This window comes from Somniosus microcephalus, unplaced genomic scaffold (genome assembly GCF_052327205.1).
Source record: "Somniosus microcephalus isolate GS21.2 unplaced genomic scaffold, FLI_Smic_1.0 unresolved_chr3, whole genome shotgun sequence".
Lineage (NCBI taxonomy): Eukaryota > Metazoa > Chordata > Chondrichthyes > Squaliformes > Somniosidae > Somniosus > Somniosus microcephalus.
In genome coordinates, this window is record NW_028225181.1 from 56,369,944 (window position 1) to 56,389,106 (window position 19,163).

At 47.1% G+C, this 19,163-nt stretch overlaps 8 non-coding genes across 8 annotated transcripts; all 8 read left to right on the top strand.

Annotated features, from left to right (window-relative positions):
• The first annotated feature begins 419 nt into the window (after positions 1-419).
• On the top strand, positions 420-501 carry trnal-aag (transfer RNA leucine (anticodon AAG)). Its single transcript has one exon. It is a non-coding gene; the product is annotated as a tRNA-Leu (tRNA).
• Positions 502-6,428: 5,927 nt separating this feature from the next.
• trnal-aag (transfer RNA leucine (anticodon AAG)) lies at positions 6,429-6,510 on the top strand. Its single transcript has one exon. It is a non-coding gene; the product is annotated as a tRNA-Leu (tRNA).
• A 1,917-nt stretch (positions 6,511-8,427) lies between these two features.
• Positions 8,428-8,509, top strand: trnal-aag (transfer RNA leucine (anticodon AAG)). The gene has a single exon. It is a non-coding gene; the product is annotated as a tRNA-Leu (tRNA).
• A 1,924-nt stretch (positions 8,510-10,433) lies between these two features.
• trnal-aag (transfer RNA leucine (anticodon AAG)) lies at positions 10,434-10,515 on the top strand. Its single transcript has one exon. It is a non-coding gene; the product is annotated as a tRNA-Leu (tRNA).
• A 1,923-nt stretch (positions 10,516-12,438) lies between these two features.
• Positions 12,439-12,520, top strand: trnal-aag (transfer RNA leucine (anticodon AAG)). Its single transcript has one exon. It is a non-coding gene; the product is annotated as a tRNA-Leu (tRNA).
• Positions 12,521-14,437: 1,917 nt separating this feature from the next.
• On the top strand, positions 14,438-14,519 carry trnal-aag (transfer RNA leucine (anticodon AAG)). Its single transcript has one exon. It is a non-coding gene; the product is annotated as a tRNA-Leu (tRNA).
• A 1,923-nt stretch (positions 14,520-16,442) lies between these two features.
• On the top strand, positions 16,443-16,524 carry trnal-aag (transfer RNA leucine (anticodon AAG)). The gene has a single exon. It is a non-coding gene; the product is annotated as a tRNA-Leu (tRNA).
• Positions 16,525-18,441: 1,917 nt separating this feature from the next.
• Positions 18,442-18,523, top strand: trnal-aag (transfer RNA leucine (anticodon AAG)). The gene has a single exon. It is a non-coding gene; the product is annotated as a tRNA-Leu (tRNA).
• Positions 18,524-19,163: the final 640 nt, after the last annotated feature.

The window sequence follows — 19,163 nt, forward strand, 5'->3', positions numbered from 1 at the left end:
CACACCAGCCGGCAGCAGAGTGGCGCAGCGGAAGCGTGCTGGGCCCATAACCCAGAGGTCGATGGATCGAAACCATCCTCTGCTAGTTGCGTTCTTATTTACACCAGCAATAAACTCCTCTATTGCTGGCCACAATCAAACGCATTTATTTTTATCACACTTTACTTACACCAACTTGCTGCTTGCAATACACAACAGGGATAAATTATGAATGAAATTTACAATGGGTGTGTTCCAGCAAACATCTATTTATTAGAGTTGCCCTGTGAAGACGTAGCTTCTTCTGATCTACTGGGTTGCATCAGAAGTGAGTTTGCCGTCCACGAATTTAATTTCCTCTTGTTTCCCCTGTTATTTGCAAGACCATGCCACATTTCAATCACCAGGTAATAGTTTCAAATTCCGCAACGTTTGGATGTGGTAGCGTGGCCGAGCGGTCTAAGGCGCTGGACTAAGGCTCCAGTCTCTTCGGGGGCGTGGGTTCGAATCCCACCGCTGCCAGATATTGCGACGTTAATAAATTTCGTCGCTGCAGTAAACCTTGCAGGGATGCCGGTTTTGTGTCACCTTTTCATTCAGTTGCTATTGACAGGCAGATCTGATTCGCAGAGTTTCCTCTGGTCCGTACATTGGCCTGAGCCGCGCACCGAACACTGCAAACACCGTCACCCAACCAACTGAATTCAGACCGTTCACTCACTCGTCTCCACACCTGCTGCCTCTCAGTTATTCAGGTATACACCATTTTTATTTCTCCCATTTCTTGCAATCTATCGACCGCTGTCACTCTCGCACCCACCATCTCTCCGTCGCTTCCCCGTTCGCTCTTCCGAACTTGCCGGTTGAACAGCACCTCCCATTTGCTCCTGTGCTGCAATCCGATTAATTGAACACGAGTATCTTTTTTTCAATCTAACCAATCCAGACAGCGAAAGTTACATTCTGACATGGTTAAGAGAAGATGCATTCTGCAAAAGAAAAGGCTGGGGGAGGGGATCTGGACTCTGACTTCAGGATGAGAGTCAGATGTGTTTTTCATACCATCAGTCTGAGGAAGATGTGATCAGGAGGGCAAATTTTTTCTATTGTTCTCTCCTCTTATAGTTACGATAAATTTCAGGCTCAATGCGTCAGGTTTTTTTTATCACACTTTATGCTTTACTTACAGCAACTTCCTTCTTGCAATAAACACTAGAAACTGCAACGCAACTTTCAAAACACTTTATTCGCACCAACATAAGCTGCAAATGCTGCAAACTTGCAGCAGGCTTGGCCTTCCCCTTTCTCTCAACGCATCCTGCAGCGCCGCGTCGCCAGCACCAGATGGTGCTCTTGGCCTTTACACAAACGGGAATACCATCACACAAAACGGAACACCGTTACACAACGCGGAGAACCTTAACACAACAGGAAACACATTATTCAATAGCGGACATCTTTACAAAGGACACAAAATCTCTAAACAACAGGGAGAATCTGTACACAACAGCGACCATCTTTACACAAGAGGGAACAATTTTATATAACAGGGAACATTTTTACACTGCAGGGAATTTCTTTACACAGCAGAACGCACTTTCATGCAAGTCTCTCTCTTCATCTCAGTCTCCGTTTCCCTGGCTGTCTACATCCCTCTCGGTTTCTCTCGCAGTCTCGGTTTTCCCTCAGTCTCTGTCTCTGCCTCGTGTTATTCGGAATGTCTGTCTGTCTCTTTCTCTTTGGTATCCGCAGTGTCTTTCTCTGTCCCTCCCTTTGTGTGGCCAGAAAGACCCTTGCCGGTTTTTTGTGTATCATTTTTTGTCCGTCCCATTGTCGGTGGTGTAATACTGAGTGTCCTTGTGACATTGTGCAGCCAAGTTAGCCTGCAAACTCGGCTGCTGCGGGGTCCGGGTCTCTGGGCGGATTGAGGGCCGTTCTATAGTTTTCAACACAGCCTGGATGCTGAAATGTGTCTCGCTAACACACAGCACCGTGGGGCATCGGAACCTGACACCAGCCGGGATCCCACACCAGCCGGCAGCAGAGTGGCGCAGCGGAAGCGTGCTGGGCCCATAACCCAGAGGTCGATGGATCGAAACCATCCTCTGCTAGTTGCGTTCTTATTTACACCAGCAATAAATTCCTCTATTGCTGGCCACAATCAAACGCATTTATTTTTATCACACTTTACTTACACCAACTTGCTGCTTGCAATACACAACAGGGATAAATTATGAATGAAATTTACAATGGGTGTGTTCCAGCAAACATCTATTTATTAGAGTTGCCCTGTGAAGACGGAGCTTCTTCTGGTCTACTGGGTTGCATCAGAAGTGAGTTTGCCGTCCACGAATTTAATTTCCTCTTGTTTCCCCTGTTATTTGCAAGACCATGCCACATTTCAATCACCAGGTAATAGTTTCAAATTCCGCAACGTTTGGATGTGGTAGCGTGGCCGAGCGGTCTAAGGCGCTGGACTAAGGCTCCAGTCTCTTCGGGGGCGTGGGTACGAATCCCACCGCTGCCAGATATTGCGACGTTAATAAATTTCGTCGCTGCAGTAAACCGTGCAGAGATGCCGGTTTTGTGTCACCTTTTCATTCAGTTGCTATTGACAGGCAGATCTGATTCGCAGAGTTTCCTCTGGTCCGTACATTGGCCTGAGCCGCGCACCGAACACTGCAAACACCGTCACCCAACCAACTGAATTCAGACCGTTCACTCACTCGTCTCCACACCTGCTGCCTCTCAGTTATTCAGGTATACACCATTTTTATTTCTCCCATTTCTTGCAATCTATCGACCGCTGTCACTCTCGCACCCACCATCTCTCCGTCGCTTCCCCGTTCGCTCTTCCGAACTTGCCGGTTGAACAGCACCTCCCATTTGCTCCTGTGCTGCAATCCGATTAATTGAACACGAGTATCTTTTTTTCAATCTAACCAATCCAGACAGCGAAAGTTACATTCTGACATGGTTAAGAGAAGATGCATTCTGCAAAAGAAAAGGCTGGGGGAGGGGATCTGGACTCTGACTTCAGGATGAGAGTCAGATGTGTTTTTCATACCATCAGTCTGAGGAAGATGTGATCAGGAGGGCAAATTTTTTCTATTGTTCTCTCCTCTTATAGTTACGATAAATTTCAGGCTCAATGCGTCAGGTTTTTTTTATCACACTTTATGCTTTACTTACAGCAACTTCCTTCTTGCAATAAACACTAGAAACTGCAACGCAACTTTCAAAACACTTTATTCGCACCAACATAAGCTGCAAATGCTGCAAACTTGCAGCAGGCTTGGCCTTCCCCTTTCTCTCAACGCATCCTGCAGCGCCGCGTCGCCAGCACCAGATGGTGCTCTTGGCCTTTACACAAACGGGAATACCATCACACAAAACGGAACACCGTTACACAACGCGGAGAACCTTAACACAACAGGAAACACATTATTCAATAGCGGACATCTTTACAAAGGACACAAAATCTCTAAACAACAGGGAGAATCTGTACACAACAGCGACCATCTTTACACAAGAGGGAACAATTTTATATAACAGGGAACATTTTTACACTGCAGGGAATTTCTTTACACAGCAGAACGCACTTTCATGCAAGTCTCTCTCTTCATCTCAGTCTCCGTTTCCCTGGCTGTCTACATCCCTCTCGGTTTCTCTCGCAGTCTCGGTTTTCCCTCAGTCTCTGTCTCTGCCTCGTGTTATTCGGAATGTCTGTCTGTCTCTTTCTCTTTGGTATCCGCAGTGTCTTTCTCTGTCCCTCCCTTTGTGTGGCCAGAAAGACCCTTGCCGGTTTTTTGTGTATCATTTTTTGTCCGTCCCATTGTCGGTGGTGTAATACTGAGTGTCCTTGTGACATTGTGCAGCCAAGTTAGCCTGCAAACTCGGCTGCTGCGGGGTCCGGGTCTCTGGGCGGATTGAGGGCCGTTCTATAGTTTTCAACACAGCCTGGATGCTGAAATGTGTCTCGCTAACACACAGCACCGTGGGGCATCGGAACCTGACACCAGCCGGGATCCCACACCAGCCGGCAGCAGAGTGGCGCAGCGGAAGCGTGCTGGGCCCATAACCCAGAGGTCGATGGATCGAAACCATCCTCTGCTAGTTGCGTTCTTATTTACACCAGCAATAAATTCCTCTATTGCTGGCCACAATCAAACGCATTTATTTTTATCACACTTTACTTACACCAACTTGCTGCTTGCAATACACAACAGGGATAAATTATGAATGAAATTTACAATGGGTGTGTTCCAGCAAACATCTATTTATTAGAGTTGCCCTGTGAAGACGGAGCTTCTTCTGGTCTACTGGGTTGCATCAGAAGTGAGTTTGCCGTCCACGAATTTAATTTCCTCTTGTTTCCCCTGTTATTTGCAAGACCATGCCACATTTCAATCACCAGGTAATAGTTTCAAATTCCGCAACGTTTGGATGTGGTAGCGTGGCCGAGCGGTCTAAGGCGCTGGACTAAGGCTCCAGTCTCTTCGGGGGCGTGGGTACGAATCCCACCGCTGCCAGATATTGCGACGTTAATAAATTTCGTCGCTGCAGTAAACCGTGCAGAGATGCCGGTTTTGTGTCACCTTTTCATTCAGTTGCTATTGACAGGCAGATCTGATTCGCAGAGTTTCCTCTGGTCCGTACATTGGCCTGAGCCGCGCACCGAACACTGCAAACACCGTCACCCAACCAACTGAATTCAGACCGTTCACTCACTCGTCTCCACACCTGCTGCCTCTCAGTTATTCAGGTATACACCATTTTTATTTCTCCCATTTCTTGCAATCTATCGACCGCTGTCACTCTCGCACCCACCATCTCTCCGTCGCTTCCCCGTTCGCTCTTCCGAACTTGCCGGTTGAACAGCACCTCCCATTTGCTCCTGTGCTGCAATCCGATTAATTGAACACGAGTATCTTTTTTTCAATCTAACCAATCCAGACAGCGAAAGTTACATTCTGACATGGTTAAGAGAAGATGCATTCTGCAAAAGAAAAGGCTGGGGGAGGGGATCTGGACTCTGACTTCAGGATGAGAGTCAGATGTGTTTTTCATACCATCAGTCTGAGGAAGATGTGATCAGGAGGGCAAATTTTTTCTATTGTTCTCTCCTCTTATAGTTACGATAAATTTCAGGCTCAATGCGTCAGGTTTTTTTTATCACACTTTATGCTTTACTTACAGCAACTTCCTTCTTGCAATAAACACTAGAAACTGCAACGCAACTTTCAAAACACTTTATTCGCACCAACATAAGCTGCAAATGCTGCAAACTTGCAGCAGGCTTGGCCTTCCCCTTTCTCTCAACGCATCCTGCAGCGCCGCGTCGCCAGCACCAGATGGTGCTCTTGGCCTTTACACAAACGGGAATACCATCACACAAAGCGGAACACCGTTACACAACACGGAGAACCTTTACACAACAGGAAACACATTATTCAATAGCGGACATCTTTACAAAGGACACAAAATCTCTAAACAACAGAGAGAATCTGTACACAACAGCGACCATCTTTACACAAGAGGGAACAATTTTATATAACAGGGAACATTTTTACACTACAGGGAATTTCTTTACACAGCAGAACGTACTTTCATGCAAGTCTCTCTCTTCATCTCAGTCTCCGTTTCCCTGGCTGTCTACATCCCGCTCCGTTTCTCTCGCAGTCTCGGTTTTCCCTCAGTTTCTGTCTCTGCCTCGCGTTATTCGGAATGTCTGTCTGTCTCTTTCTCTTTGGTATCCGCAGTGTCTTTCTCTGTCCCTCCCTTTGTGTGGCCAGAAAGACCCTTTTTTGTGTGTCATTTTTTGTCCGTCCCATTGTCGGTGGTGTAATACTGAGTGTCCTTGTGACATTGTGCAGCCAAGTTAGCCTGCAAACTCGGCTGCTGCGGGGTCCGGGTCTCTGGGCGGATTGAGGGCCGTTCTATAGTTTTCAACACAGCCTGGATGCTGAAATGTGTCTCGCTAACACACAGCACCGTGGGGCATCGGAACCTGAGCACCAGCCGGGATCCCACACCAGCCGGCAGCAGAGTGGCGCAGCGGAAGCGTGCTGGGCCCATAACCCAGAGGTCGATGGATCGAAACCATCCTCTGCTAGTTGCGTTCTTATTTACACCAGCAATAAACTCCTCTATTGCTGGCCACAATCAAACGCATTTATTTTTATCACACTTTACTTACACCAACTTGCTGCTTGCAATACACAACAGGGATAAATTATGAATGAAATTTACAATGGGTGTGTTCCAGCAAACATCTATTTATTAGAGTTGCCCTGTGAAGACGTAGCTTCTTCTGATCTACTGGGTTGCATCAGAAGTGAGTTTGCCGTCCACGAATTTAATTTCCTCTTGTTTCCCCTGTTATTTGCAAGACCATGCCACATTTCAATCACCAGGTAATAGTTTCAAATTCCGCAACGTTTGGATGTGGTAGCGTGGCCGAGCGGTCTAAGGCGCTGGACTAAGGCTCCAGTCTCTTCGGGGGCGTGGGTTCGAATCCCACCGCTGCCAGATATTGCGACGTTAATAAATTTCGTCGCTGCAGTAAACCGTGCAGAGATGCCGGTTTTGTGTCACCTTTTCATTCAGTTGCTATTGACAGGCAGATCTGATTCGCAGAGTTTCCTCTGGTCCGTACATTGGCCTGAGCCGCGCACCGAACACTGCAAACACCGTCACCCAACCAACTGAATTCAGACCGTTCACTCACTCGTCTCCACACCTGCTGCCTCTCAGTTATTCAGGTATACACCATTTTTATTTCTCCCATTTCTTGCAATCTATCGACCGCTGTCACTCTCGCACCCACCATCTCTCCGTCGCTTCCCCGTTCGCTCTTCCGAACTTGCCGGTTGAACAGCACCTCCCATTTGCTCCTGTGCTGCAATCCGATTAATTGAACACGAGTATCTTTTTTTCAATCTAACCAATCCAGACAGCGAAAGTTACATTCTGACATGGTTAAGAGAAGATGCATTCTGCAAAAGAAAAGGCTGGGGGAGGGGATCTGGACTCTGACTTCAGGATGAGAGTCAGATGTGTTTTTCATACCATCAGTCTGAGGAAGATGTGATCAGGAGGGCAAATTTTTTCTATTGTTCTCTCCTCTTATAGTTACGATAAATTTCAGGCTCAATGCGTCAGGTTTTTTTTATCACACTTTATGCTTTACTTACAGCAACTTCCTTCTTGCAATAAACACTAGAAACTGCAACGCAACTTTCAAAACACTTTATTCGCACCAACATAAGCTGCAAATGCTGCAAACTTGCAGCAGGCTTGGCCTTCCCCTTTCTCTCAACGCATCCTGCAGCGCCGCGTCGCCAGCACCAGATGGTGCTCTTGGCCTTTACACAAACGGGAATACCATCACACAAAGCGGAACACCGTTACACAACACGGAGAACCTTTACACAACAGGAAACACATTATTCAATAGCGGACATCTTTACAAAGGACACAAAATCTCTAAACAACAGAGAGAATCTGTACACAACAGCGACCATCTTTACACAAGAGGGAACAATTTTATATAACAGGGAACATTTTTACACTACAGGGAATTTCTTTACACAGCAGAACGTACTTTCATGCAAGTCTCTCTCTTCATCTCAGTCTCCGTTTCCCTGGCTGTCTACATCCCGCTCCGTTTCTCTCGCAGTCTCGGTTTTCCCTCAGTTTCTGTCTCTGCCTCGCGTTATTCGGAATGTCTGTCTGTCTCTTTCTCTTTGGTATCCGCAGTGTCTTTCTCTGTCCCTCCCTTTGTGTGGCCAGAAAGACCCTTTTTTGTGTGTCATTTTTTGTCCGTCCCATTGTCGGTGGTGTAATACTGAGTGTCCTTGTGACATTGTGCAGCCAAGTTAGCCTGCAAACTCGGCTGCTGCGGGGTCCGGGTCTCTGGGCGGATTGAGGGCCGTTCTATAGTTTTCAACACAGCCTGGATGCTGAAATGTGTCTCGCTAACACACAGCACCGTGGGGCATCGGAACCTGAGCACCAGCCGGGATCCCACACCAGCCGGCAGCAGAGTGGCGCAGCGGAAGCGTGCTGGGCCCATAACCCAGAGGTCGATGGATCGAAACCATCCTCTGCTAGTTGCGTTCTTATTTACACCAGCAATAAACTCCTCTATTGCTGGCCACAATCAAACGCATTTATTTTTATCACACTTTACTTACACCAACTTGCTGCTTGCAATACACAACAGGGATAAATTATGAATGAAATTTACAATGGGTGTGTTCCAGCAAACATCTATTTATTAGAGTTGCCCTGTGAAGACGTAGCTTCTTCTGATCTACTGGGTTGCATCAGAAGTGAGTTTGCCGTCCACGAATTTAATTTCCTCTTGTTTCCCCTGTTATTTGCAAGACCATGCCACATTTCAATCACCAGGTAATAGTTTCAAATTCCGCAACGTTTGGATGTGGTAGCGTGGCCGAGCGGTCTAAGGCGCTGGACTAAGGCTCCAGTCTCTTCGGGGGCGTGGGTTCGAATCCCACCGCTGCCAGATATTGCGACGTTAATAAATTTCGTCGCTGCAGTAAACCTTGCAGGGATGCCGGTTTTGTGTCACCTTTTCATTCAGTTGCTATTGACAGGCAGATCTGATTCGCAGAGTTTCCTCTGGTCCGTACATTGGCCTGAGCCGCGCACCGAACACTGCAAACACCGTCACCCAACCAACTGAATTCAGACCGTTCACTCACTCGTCTCCACACCTGCTGCCTCTCAGTTATTCAGGTATACACCATTTTTATTTCTCCCATTTCTTGCAATCTATCGACCGCTGTCACTCTCGCACCCACCATCTCTCCGTCGCTTCCCCGTTCGCTCTTCCGAACTTGCCGGTTGAACAGCACCTCCCATTTGCTCCTGTGCTGCAATCCGATTAATTGAACACGAGTATCTTTTTTTCAATCTAACCAATCCAGACAGCGAAAGTTACATTCTGACATGGTTAAGAGAAGATGCATTCTGCAAAAGAAAAGGCTGGGGGAGGGGATCTGGACTCTGACTTCAGGATGAGAGTCAGATGTGTTTTTCATACCATCAGTCTGAGGAAGATGTGATCAGGAGGGCAAATTTTTTCTATTGTTCTCTCCTCTTATAGTTACGATAAATTTCAGGCTCAATGCGTCAGGTTTTTTTTATCACACTTTATGCTTTACTTACAGCAACTTCCTTCTTGCAATAAACACTAGAAACTGCAACGCAACTTTCAAAACACTTTATTCGCACCAACATAAGCTGCAAATGCTGCAAACTTGCAGCAGGCTTGGCCTTCCCCTTTCTCTCAACGCATCCTGCAGCGCCGCGTCGCCAGCACCAGATGGTGCTCTTGGCCTTTACACAAACGGGAATACCATCACACAAAACGGAACACCGTTACACAACGCGGAGAACCTTTACACAACAGGAAACACATTATTCAATAGCGGACATCTTTACAAAGGACACAAAATCTCTAAACAACAGGGAGAATCTGTACACAACAGCGACCATCTTTACACAAGAGGGAACAATTTTATATAACAGGGAACATTTTTACACTGCAGGGAATTTCTTTACACAGCAGAACGCACTTTCATGCAAGTCTCTCTCTTCATCTCAGTCTCCGTTTCCCTGGCTGTCTACATCCCTCTCGGTTTCTCTCGCAGTCTCGGTTTTCCCTCAGTCTCTGTCTCTGCCTCGTGTTATTCGGAATGTCTGTCTGTCTCTTTCTCTTTGGTATCCGCAGTGTCTTTCTCTGTCCCTCCCTTTGTGTGGCCAGAAAGACCCTTGCCGGTTTTTTGTGTGTCATTTTTTGTCCGTCCCATTGTCGGTGGTGTAATACTGAGTGTCCTTGTGACATTGTGCAGCCAAGTTAGCCTGCAAACTCGGCTGCTGCGGGGTCCGGGTCTCTGGGCGGATTGAGGGCCGTTCGATAGTTTTCAACACAGCCTGGATGCTGAAATGTGTCTCGCTAACACACAGCACTGTGGGGCATCGGAACCTGAGCACCAGCCGGGATCCCACACCAGCCGGCAGCAGAGTGGCGCAGCGGAAGCGTGCTGGGCCCATAACCCAGAGGTCGATGGATCGAAACCATCCTCTGCTAGTTGCGTTCTTATTTACACCAGCAATAAATTCCTCTATTGCTAGCCACAATCAAACGCATTTATTTTTATCACACTTTACTTACACCAACTTGCTGCTTGCAATACACAACAGGGATAAATTATGAATGAAATTTACAATGGGTGTGTTCCAGCAAACATCTATTTATTAGAGTTGCCCTGTGAAGACGGAGCTTCTTCTGGTCTACTGGGTTGCATCAGAAGTGAGTTTGCCGTCCACGAATTTAATTTCCTCTTGTTTCCCCTGTTATTTGCAAGACCATGCCACATTTCAATCACCAGGTAATAGTTTCAAATTCCGCAACGTTTGGATGTGGTAGCGTGGCCGAGCGGTCTAAGGCGCTGGACTAAGGCTCCAGTCTCTTCGGGGGCGTGGGTTCGAATCCCACCGCTGCCAGATATTGCGACGTTAATAAATTTCGTCGCTGCAGTAAACCGTGCAGAGATGCCGGTTTTGTGTCACCTTTTCATTCAGTTGCTATTGACAGGCAGATCTGATTCGCAGAGTTTCCTCTGGTCCGTACATTGGCCTGAGCCGCGCACCGAACACTGCAAACACCGTCACCCAACCAACTGAATTCAGACCGTTCACTCACTCGTCTCCACACCTGCTGCCTCTCAGTTATTCAGGTATACACCATTTTTATTTCTCCCATTTCTTGCAATCTATCGACCGCTGTCACTCTCGCACCCACCATCTCTCCGTCGCTTCCCCGTTCGCTCTTCCGAACTTGCCGGTTGAACAGCACCTCCCATTTGCTCCTGTGCTGCAATCCGATTAATTGAACACGAGTATCTTTTTTTCAATCTAACCAATCCAGACAGCGAAAGTTACATTCTGACATGGTTAAGAGAAGATGCATTCTGCAAAAGAAAAGGCTGGGGGAGGGGATCTGGACTCTGACTTCAGGATGAGAGTCAGATGTGTTTTTCATACCATCAGTCTGAGGAAGATGTGATCAGGAGGGCAAATTTTTTCTATTGTTCTCTCCTCTTATAGTTGCGATAAATTTCAGGCTCAATGCGTCAGGTTTTTTTTATCACACTTTATGCTTTACTTACAGCAACTTCCTTCTTGCAATAAACACTAGAAACTGCAACACAACTTTCAAAACACTTTATTCGCACCAACATAAGCTGCAAATGCTGCAAACTTGCAGCAGCCTTGGCCTTCCCCTTTCTCTCAACGCATCCTGCAGCGCCGCGTCGCCAGCACCAGATGGTGCTCTTGGCCTTTACACAAACGGGAATACCATCACACAAAGCGGAACACCGTTACACAACACGGAGAACCTTTACACAACAGGAAACACATTATTCAATAGCGGACATCTTTACAAAGGACACAAAATCTCTAAACAACAGCGAGAATCTGTACACAACAGCGACCATCTTTACACAAGAGGGAACAATTTTATATAACAGGGAACATTTTTACACTACAGGGAAAATCTTTACGCAGCAGAACGTACTTTCATGCAAGTCTCTCTCTTCATCTCAGTCTCCGTTTCCCTGGCTGTCTACATCCCTCTCCGTTTCTCTCGCAGTCTCGGTTTTCCCTCAGTCTCTGTCTCTGCCTCGCGTTATTCGGAATGTCTGTCTGTCTCTTTCTCTTTGGTATCCGCAGTGTCTTTCTCTGTCCCTCCCTTTGTGTGGCCAGAAAGACCCTTGCCGGTTTTTTGTGTGTCATTTTTTGTCCGTCCCATTGTCGGTGGTGTAATACTGAGTGTCCTTGTGACATTGTGCAGCCAAGTTAGCCTGCAAACTCGGCTGCTGCGGGGTCCGGGTCTCTGGGCGGATTGAGGGCCGTTCTATAGTTTTCAACACAGCCTGGATGCTGAAATGTGTCTCGCTAACACACAGCACCGTGGGGCATCGGAACCTGACACCAGCCGGGATCCCACACCAGCCGGCAGCAGAGTGGCGCAGCGGAAGCGTGCTGGGCCCATAACCCAGAGGTCGATGGATCGAAACCATCCTCTGCTAGTTGCGTTCTTATTTACACCAGCAATAAATTCCTCTATTGCTGGCCACAATCAAACGCATTTATTTTTATCACACTTTACTTACACCAACTTGCTGCTTGCAATACACAACAGGGATAAATTATGAATGAAATTTACAATGGGTGTGTTCCAGCAAACATCTATTTATTAGAGTTGCCCTGTGAAGACGGAGCTTCTTCTGGTCTACTGGGTTGCATCAGAAGTGAGTTTGCCGTCCACGAATTTAATTTCCTCTTGTTTCCCCTGTTATTTGCAAGACCATGCCACATTTCAATCACCAGGTAATAGTTTCAAATTCCGCAACGTTTGGATGTGGTAGCGTGGCCGAGCGGTCTAAGGCGCTGGACTAAGGCTCCAGTCTCTTCGGGGGCGTGGGTTCGAATCCCACCGCTGCCAGATATTGCGACGTTAATAAATTTCGTCGCTGCAGTAAACCGTGCAGAGATGCCGGTTTTGTGTCACCTTTTCATTCAGTTGCTATTGACAGGCAGATCTGATTCGCAGAGTTTCCTCTGGTCCGTACATTGGCCTGAGCCGCGCACCGAACACTGCAAACACCGTCACCCAACCAACTGAATTCAGACCGTTCACTCACTCGTCTCCACACCTGCTGCCTCTCAGTTATTCAGGTATACACCATTTTTATTTCTCCCATTTCTTGCAATCTATCGACCGCTGTCACTCTCGCACCCACCATCTCTCCGTCGCTTCCCCGTTCGCTCTTCCGAACTTGCCGGTTGAACAGCACCTCCCATTTGCTCCTGTGCTGCAATCCGATTAATTGAACACGAGTATCTTTTTTTCAATCTAACCAATCCAGACAGCGAAAGTTACATTCTGACATGGTTAAGAGAAGATGCATTCTGCAAAAGAAAAGGCTGGGGGAGGGGATCTGGACTCTGACTTCAGGATGAGAGTCAGATGTGTTTTTCATACCATCAGTCTGAGGAAGATGTGATCAGGAGGGCAAATTTTTTCTATTGTTCTCTCCTCTTATAGTTACGATAAATTTCAGGCTCAATGCGTCAGGTTTTTTTTATCACACTTTATGCTTTACTTACAGCAACTTCCTTCTTGCAATAAACACTAGAAACTGCAACGCAACTTTCAAAACACTTTATTCGCACCAACATAAGCTGCAAATGCTGCAAACTTGCAGCAGGCTTGGCCTTCCCCTTTCTCTCAACGCATCCTGCAGCGCCGCGTCGCCAGCACCAGATGGTGCTCTTGGCCTTTACACAAACGGGAATACCATCACACAAAGCGGAACACCGTTACACAACACGGAGAACCTTTACACAACAGGAAACACATTATTCAATAGCGGACATCTTTACAAAGGACACAAAATCTCTAAACAACAGAGAGAATCTGTACACAACAGCGACCATCTTTACACAAGAGGGAACAATTTTATATAACAGGGAACATTTTTACACTACAGGGAATTTCTTTACACAGCAGAACGTACTTTCATGCAAGTCTCTCTCTTCATCTCAGTCTCCGTTTCCCTGGCTGTCTACATCCCGCTCCGTTTCTCTCGCAGTCTCGGTTTTCCCTCAGTTTCTGTCTCTGCCTCGCGTTATTCGGAATGTCTGTCTGTCTCTTTCTCTTTGGTATCCGCAGTGTCTTTCTCTGTCCCTCCCTTTGTGTGGCCAGAAAGACCCTTTTTTGTGTGTCATTTTTTGTCCGTCCCATTGTCGGTGGTGTAATACTGAGTGTCCTTGTGACATTGTGCAGCCAAGTTAGCCTGCAAACTCGGCTGCTGCGGGGTCCGGGTCTCTGGGCGGATTGAGGGCCGTTCTATAGTTTTCAACACAGCCTGGATGCTGAAATGTGTCTCGCTAACACACAGCACCGTGGGGCATCGGAACCTGAGCACCAGCCGGGATCCCACACCAGCCGGCAGCAGAGTGGCGCAGCGGAAGCGTGCTGGGCCCATAACCCAGAGGTCGATGGATCGAAACCATCCTCTGCTAGTTGCGTTCTTATTTACACCAGCAATAAACTCCTCTATTGCTGGCCACAATCAAACGCATTTATTTTTATCACACTTTACTTACACCAACTTGCTGCTTGCAATACACAACAGGGATAAATTATGAATGAAATTTACAATGGGTGTGTTCCAGCAAACATCTATTTATTAGAGTTGCCCTGTGAAGACGGAGCTTCTTCTGGTCTACTGGGTTGCATCAGAAGTGAGTTTGCCGTCCACGAATTTAATTTCCTCTTGTTTCCCCTGTTATTTGCAAGACCATGCCACATTTCAATCACCAGGTAATAGTTTCAAATTCCGCAACGTTTGGATGTGGTAGCGTGGCCGAGCGGTCTAAGGCGCTGGACTAAGGCTCCAGTCTCTTCGGGGGCGTGGGTTCGAATCCCACCGCTGCCAGATATTGCGACGTTAATAAATTTCGTCGCTGCAGTAAACCGTGCAGAGATGCCGGTTTTGTGTCACCTTTTCATTCAGTTGCTATTGACAGGCAGATCTGATTCGCAGAGTTTCCTCTGGTCCGTACATTGGCCTGAGCCGCGCACCGAACACTGCAAACACCGTCACCCAACCAACTGAATTCAGACCGTTCACTCACTCGTCTCCACACCTGCTGCCTCTCAGTTATTCAGGTATACACCATTTTTATTTCTCCCATTTCTTGCAATCTATCGACCGCTGTCACTCTCGCACCCACCATCTCTCCGTCGCTTCCCCGTTCGCTCTTCCGAACTTGCCGGTTGAACAGCACCTCCCATTTGCTCCTGTGCTGCAATCCGATTAATTGAACACGAGTATCTTTTTTTCAATCTAACCAATCCAGACAGCGAAAGTTACATTCTGACATGGTTAAGAGAAGATGCATTCTGCAAAAGAAAAGGCTGGGGGAGGGGATCTGGACTCTGACTTCAGGATGAGAGTCAGATGTGTTTTTCATACCATCAGTCTGAGGAAGATGTGATCAGGAGGGCAAATTTTTTCTATTGTTCTCTCCTCTTATAGTTGCGATAAATTTCAGGCTCAATGCGTCAGGTTTTTTTTATCACACTTTATGCTTTACTTACAGCAACTTCCTTCTTGCAATAAACACTAGAAACTGCAACACAACTTTCAAAACACTTTATTCGCACCAACATAAGCTGCAAATGCTGCAAACTTGCAGCAGCCTTGGCCTTCCCCTTTCTCTCAACGCATCCTGCAGCGCCGCGTCGCCAGCACCAGATGGTGCTCTTGGCCTTTACACAAACGGGAATACCATCACACAAAGCGGAACACCGTTACACAACACGGAGAACCTTTACACAACAGGAAACACATTATTCAATAGCGGACATCTTTACAAAGGACACAAAATCTCTAAACAACAGCGAGAATCTGTACACAACAGCGACCATCTTTACACAAGAGGGAACAATTTTATATAACAGGGAACATTTTTACACTACAGGGAAAATCTTTACGCAGCAGAACGTACTTTCATGCAAGTCTCTCTCTTCATCTCAGTCTCCGTTTCCCTGGCTGTCTACATCCCTCTCCGTTTCTCTCGCAGTCTCGGTTTTCCCTCAGTCTCTGTCTCTGCCTCGCGTTATTCGGAATGTCTGTCTGTCTCTTTCTCTTTGGTATCCGCAGTGTCTTTCTCTGTCCCTCCCTTTGTGTGGCCAGAAAGACCCTTGCCGGTTTTTTGTGTGTCATTTTTTGTCCGTCCCATTGTCGGTGGTGTAATACTGAGTGTCCTTGTGACATTGTGCAGCCAAGTTAGCCTGCAAACTCGGCTGCTGCGGGGTCCGGGTCTCTGGGCGGATTGAGGGCCGTTCTATAGTTTTCAACACAGCCTGGATGCTGAAATGTGTCTCGCTAACACACAGCACCGTGGGGCATCGGAACCTGACACCAGCCGGGATCCCACACCAGCCGGCAGCAGAGTGGCGCAGCGGAAGCGTGCTGGGCCCATAACCCAGAGGTCGATGGATCGAAACCATCCTCTGCTAGTTGCGTTCTTATTTACACCAGCAATAAATTCCTCTATTGCTGGCCACAATCAAACGCATTTATTTTTATCACACTTTACTTACACCAACTTGCTGCTTGCAATACACAACAGGGATAAATTATGAATGAAATTTACAATGGGTGTGTTCCAGCAAACATCTATTTATTAGAGTTGCCCTGTGAAGACGGAGCTTCTTCTGGTCTACTGGGTTGCATCAGAAGTGAGTTTGCCGTCCACGAATTTAATTTCCTCTTGTTTCCCCTGTTATTTGCAAGACCATGCCACATTTCAATCACCAGGTAATAGTTTCAAATTCCGCAACGTTTGGATGTGGTAGCGTGGCCGAGCGGTCTAAGGCGCTGGACTAAGGCTCCAGTCTCTTCGGGGGCGTGGGTTCGAATCCCACCGCTGCCAGATATTGCGACGTTAATAAATTTCGTCGCTGCAGTAAACCGTGCAGAGATGCCGGTTTTGTGTCACCTTTTCATTCAGTTGCTATTGACAGGCAGATCTGATTCGCAGAGTTTCCTCTGGTCCGTACATTGGCCTGAGCCGCGCACCGAACACTGCAAACACCGTCACCCAACCAACTGAATTCAGACCGTTCACTCACTCGTCTCCACACCTGCTGCCTCTCAGTTATTCAGGTATACACCATTTTTATTTCTCCCATTTCTTGCAATCTATCGACCGCTGTCACTCTCGCACCCACCATCTCTCCGTCGCTTCCCCGTTCGCTCTTCCGAACTTGCCGGTTGAACAGCACCTCCCATTTGCTCCTGTGCTGCAATCCGATTAATTGAACACGAGTATCTTTTTTTCAATCTAACCAATCCAGACAGCGAAAGTTACATTCTGACATGGTTAAGAGAAGATGCATTCTGCAAAAGAAAAGGCTGGGGGAGGGGATCTGGACTCTGACTTCAGGATGAGAGTCAGATGTGTTTTTCATACCATCAGTCTGAGGAAGATGTGATCAGGAGGGCAAATTTTTTCTATTGTTCTCTCCTCTTATAGTTACGATAAATTTCAGGCTCAATGCGTCAGGTTTTTTTTATCACACTTTATGCTTTACTTACAGCAACTTCCTTCTTGCAATAAACACTAGAAACTGCAACGCAACTTTCAAAACACTTTATTCGCACCAACATAAGCTGCAAATGCTGCAAACTTGCAGCAGGCTTGGCCTTCCCCTTTCTCTCAACGCATCCTGCAGCGCCGCGTCGCCAGCACCAGATGGTGCTCTTGGCCTTTACACAAACGGGAATACCATCACACAAAGCGGAACACCGTTACACAACACGGAGAACCTTTACACAACAGGAAACACATTATTCAATAGCGGACATCTTTACAAAGGACACAAAATCTCTAAACAACAGAGAGAATCTGTACACAACAGCGACCATCTTTACACAAGAGGGAACAATTTTATATAACAGGGAACATTTTTACACTACAGGGAATTTCTTTACACAGCAGAACGTACTTTCATGCAAGTCTCTCTCTTCATCTCAGTCTCCGTTTCCCTGGCTGTCTACATCCCGCTCCGTTTCTCTCGCAGTCTCGGTTTTCCCTCAGTTTCTGTCTCTGCCTCGCGTTATTCGGAATGTCTGTCTGTCTCTTTCTCTTTGGTATCCGCAGTGTCTTTCTCTGTCCCTCCCTTTGTGTGGCCAGAAAGACCCTTTTTTGTGTGTCATTTTTTGTCCGTCCCATTGTCGGTGGTGTAATACTGAGTGTCCTTGTGACATTGTGCAGCCAAGTTAGCCTGCAAACTCGGCTGCTGCGGGGTCCGGGTCTCTGGGCGGATTGAGGGCCGTTCTATAGTTTTCAACACAGCCTGGATGCTGAAATGTGTCTCGCTAACACACAGCACCGTGGGGCATCGGAACCTGAGCACCAGCCGGGATCCCACACCAGCCGGCAGCAGAGTGGCGCAGCGGAAGCGTGCTGGGCCCATAACCCAGAGGTCGATGGATCGAAACCATCCTCTGCTAGTTGCGTTCTTATTTACACCAGCAATAAACTCCTCTATTGCTGGCCACAATCAAACGCATTTATTTTTATCACACTTTACTTACACCAACTTGCTGCTTGCAATACACAACAGGGATAAATTATGAATGAAATTTACAATGGGTGTGTTCCAGCAAACATCTATTTATTAGAGTTGCCCTGTGAAGACGTAGCTTCTTCTGATCTACTGGGTTGCATCAGAAGTGAGTTTGCCGTCCACGAATTTAATTTCCTCTTGTTTCCCCTGTTATTTGCAAGACCATGCCACATTTCAATCACCAGGTAATAGTTTCAAATTCCGCAACGTTTGGATGTGGTAGCGTGGCCGAGCGGTCTAAGGCGCTGGACTAAGGCTCCAGTCTCTTCGGGGGCGTGGGTTCGAATCCCACCGCTGCCAGATATTGCGACGTTAATAAATTTCGTCGCTGCAGTAAACCTTGCAGGGATGCCGGTTTTGTGTCACCTTTTCATTCAGTTGCTATTGACAGGCAGATCTGATTCGCAGAGTTTCCTCTGGTCCGTACATTGGCCTGAGCCGCGCACCGAACACTGCAAACACCGTCACCCAACCAATTGAATTCAGACCGTTCACTCACTCGTCTCCACACCTGCTGCCTCTCAGTTATTCAGGTATACACCATTTTTATTTCTCCCATTTCTTGCAATCTATCGACCGCTGTCACTCTCGCACCCACCATCTCTCCGTCGCTTCCCCGTTCGCTCTTCCGAACTTGCCGGTTGAACAGCACCTCCCATTTGCTCCTGTGCTGCAATCCGATTAATTGAACACGAGTATCTTTTTTTCAATCTAACCAATCCAGACAGCGAAAGTTACATTCTGACATGGTTAAGAGAAGATGCATTCTGCAAAAGAAAAGGCTGGGGGAGGGGATCTGGACTCTGACTTCAGGATGAGAGTCAGATGTGTTTTTCATACCATCAGTCTGAGGAAGATGTGATCAGGAGGGCAAATTTTTTCTATTGTTCTCTCCTCTTATAGTTACGATAAATTTCAGGCTCAATGCGTCAGGTTTTTT